Source organism: Rhagoletis pomonella, unplaced genomic scaffold, assembly GCF_013731165.1.
Source record: "Rhagoletis pomonella isolate Grant_MI unplaced genomic scaffold, Rhpom_1.0 Rhpom_scaffold_00004, whole genome shotgun sequence".
NCBI classification, from domain to species: domain Eukaryota; kingdom Metazoa; phylum Arthropoda; class Insecta; order Diptera; family Tephritidae; genus Rhagoletis; species Rhagoletis pomonella.
This window is the reverse complement of record NW_023458558.1, coordinates 2,215,407-2,218,919: the sequence shown is the minus strand read 5'-3', so window position 1 is coordinate 2,218,919 and position 3,513 is coordinate 2,215,407. Positions and strand designations below refer to the sequence as shown.

Below are 3,513 nucleotides of genomic sequence, written 5' to 3'. Positions count from 1 at the left end.
TTTTTATTATCAAGTCGTATGGCTGAAAAATGTTCTAAAAAATCTAAAATTCAGAACCAATGCTCACATGAAATTAGTAACGGGCTTACATCCATATGTAAGTTGCTAAGAGCTTGCGGACTTTCGCGTAGTGGACTTTGGCAAGAAAGCGTGAGTACCAGGCACTCATGAATTTTGATACGTAAACATCTATGTCTCGAACTAAACCCGAAATGGTCCCGAAAAAGGCCCGAACTAGTTCCGAACTAGTATCGAAATGAAATCAGAAACTATGACCAAACTGGTTGCGAAATAAGTCCCGAAATTACGCCGAAAAAAGTCCCGAACTAGAACAGTTGATTCGATTTGTTTTCATTTGCCCATATCGAGAGGGCAAGGATGTTTACATATCAATAAGAATAAAAATGATTTTTAAGTACACAGTTCTGACCACTCGGTTCCCGTGAATGTCAAACTCGTTTGCTTTGTTTGCTTACTTGTTTGGCTCCGAGAGCGTAGAATACAGAAAACATATAAAACTAGCCTGGATATCTTCATGGTACCACCTCGGCGGTTGTGCATTCACTATACTAATTCATATAAGTTCTTATTCAATTTCAATTGCACTCGTATCTGAATTACTGCATTACCGATGCTCAAATTCGAATAATCGTTTACTTTCGACAAACCGCTCACCATCGAGTAGTCTGAAAATCTACTAACCGAAATTATTCGAATTTAAGTGAAAACGAATTTTTTTAATCGAATTTAATATGGAAATTCAAAAAATTATTTTTCACTTAAATTGCTCCATATTCGTGAAATCGGCACTAAGTAAAGTCGACAATTTTTTTAACTAACCTTTGCTAATTGATTAACCGATTAGTCGATTAGTCGATTAACAAGAGCTCTAATCCATTTGTGTTTTTTTTTTCATTTATTGGTCGTTTTCACATGAGGCGATTTTTAGTTGAAAGCAACAATCGCCTGGTGTAAACGGCCTTTCAACTAATCGCTTACAATTAAGTTGGTCGGCTGCCTGCTTTCGTTCAACTTTTGGTTCAACTAATCGGCTGTGAAAGTTGAATCATGTAAATACCCTATAACTAATATACCAATGTTAAATCGCCACTTTTCCCTGCCCTTTTTTGCCCTGCGATAGTCAATTTTACATACAAAAAAATGAACATATTCGCGAAACCATGGGCCAAATATCGTAAAACTGTGCTTTTAATTTTTCTCCCGGGCGTCAGGATTTTTTAAAGGGCTTTGAAATCTGATAAATACAGTGGTGGTCAAAAATGGATGAATGGTGTTTCGTTTTTAATACTTACAATGTTTTTCAAGCAATTTTTTTTTAATTTTTTATAAAAATATGGCTCATGCTTTAGCAAAAACCATATAAATCACACTTTCAAACTTTATAAAGAATTTTTAAAAATTCTACAAATTTGTATCTAAGTTCTAGCTTTTTAACCAGGATTTTTTTTTTTAAATTAAAAATTTTGTAAAACTAGTCTAGTGCGACTTTGATTTTTAAAATTTTTTTTGTTTGCTGGCGGCTTTTTCATATTTTTTTTTATATAAAAAGAGAAATTTAGGAAAACTGGCGTTGACTTTTTTATTTTTTTCTTACACGAAAAATTCATGTTTATATGGAAAAAAGTTCAAAACGCCTTCAACAACAACAACAACTTTTTATCTGCATACCCAAAAAAATTAAAAATTTTAAAGAGTTCTGGTGAAAAAGCTCGAAATTTAATTAAAAATTTGTGGATTTCCTCCAAATCCTTTATAAAGTTTGAAAGTGCGATTTATATGATTTTTGTTAAAGCGTGAACCATATTCTCATGTCCCATACAATTACTAGATATTTATTGCTATTTAAATAAGATTGAATATAAGGCCTTCCCTCACAGTTCAGCCTACCCTAATGTACATACATCAGTATGTAGGTATATATGTGTGTACATATTTCACCATTAAAATGCATGGCAGTTGCCACATTTAAAGCAGAGACGAGCCCACCAAAACATACTCGTAAGTGCATTTCCAAATATGTAGATATGTATGTATGTATGTTTGCATATAATATATACGTATGTACATAGCCAAGCTGCATGCGGGCATTCAGCCATAACACCACCATTCACTTTGAGCTTTACAGTGTATTAATTTGCATAAGATAATACCTAAAATTTGTTTTTAAAAAGAGAAACGATTTATCTTTTAAATTGTTTGGTTTCCATTACTCATTAGGTCTCAAGTTTTTTTGCTTGTAGCTCTCCTTATGGTTTTCCAACATGAACAAAAGTCTGAAATGGCTAAATATGTATTTCTGCTCCTTGATTGTTATAAAATTTTACAGTTTTTTCAACAAAGTCTCAGGATGTCGCTTTAATCGCGCCACCTAAGAGTAAATTGCCTTCAATTAACTTAATATATACTCGGCGAAAACTTTAAATACACTTTTGAATTTTCACAAATATTTACTCCTTTTGCGGATTACAATTTTGAAGCCCGCCAGGAAAATGTTCAGCGAACTTACAGGTAAACTTAAAACCAAATGTCTTCAGTAGCTTTCGAAATCAGATCTAGAAAGGAACCTCAATTTTATTTATCAAATATCAAATTTTTAAAAAAATTTCATACGTATTTTTATGTATAGATGAGATGACACACAGGTGGTTTCTTGTGATACAAATACACATCCCGGAAAAAATATAACGTCAATTAAAAAAACAAAAACTTTGATTTCTTTTGTTTTATTTTATTTAGTAGAAATCAAAAAAAAAAATATTATTTATGATTAAAAAAATAAAAATCGGATAATAATAATTAAATGTTGATTAATATTTTTTAACTTATAATCAGGGAACGGATTTTATGGAAATTGCCTTTTTTTCTGCTAAAGAGATAGAGTATATTCGATTAAGAATGTCCACGATTTAGCTTTCCCTGATTCCATATATACACATTTGATGTTGCCTTTTTTAAGATATTTGCCTTTTTTTTTGCCTTTTTTAAGGTATTTGCCTTTTTTGCCTTTTCTACCTTTAAAAAAGTGATATAGCATTTACAATTTTTATACCCGAGCGCACTTGTGCACAAGGGTATATTAATTTTGTTCACATAACGGTTGTTTGTAACAGCCAAAACGAATCGAGATAGATATAGACAAATGTATACATAAATGCTCAGAATGAATAGAGAAATCGATTAAGCCATGTCTGTCTGTCCGTCTGTCCGTCTGTCCGTCCGTCCGTGTACACGATAACTCGAGCAAAAATTGAGATATCTCAACGAAATTTGGCATGTAGGTTTCCCTTAATCCAAGGTAGGTTGGTATTGAAAATGGCCGAAATCGGACTTTAACCACGCCCACCTCCCATATAACGGTAATTTTCAGAAATACGAAAACTGCGATATTTTAGTAACTACTGGAGATTATTCACTCAAAATTGATATTTATAATAAGTTTTAGACAAAAAATAAGAATATTATAAATTTTTGGAAAATGGGCGTAGCCACGCC

The 3,513-nt window shown here is 32.3% G+C and overlaps 1 protein-coding gene across 3 annotated transcripts in view; it reads left to right on the top strand.

The window, feature by feature from the left end:
* LOC118736801 (UNC93-like protein MFSD11) overlaps positions 1–3,513 on the top strand; it is a 49,465-nt gene that overhangs the window by 20,102 nt on the left and 25,850 nt on the right. The gene's annotated exons all lie outside the window — the stretch shown is intronic.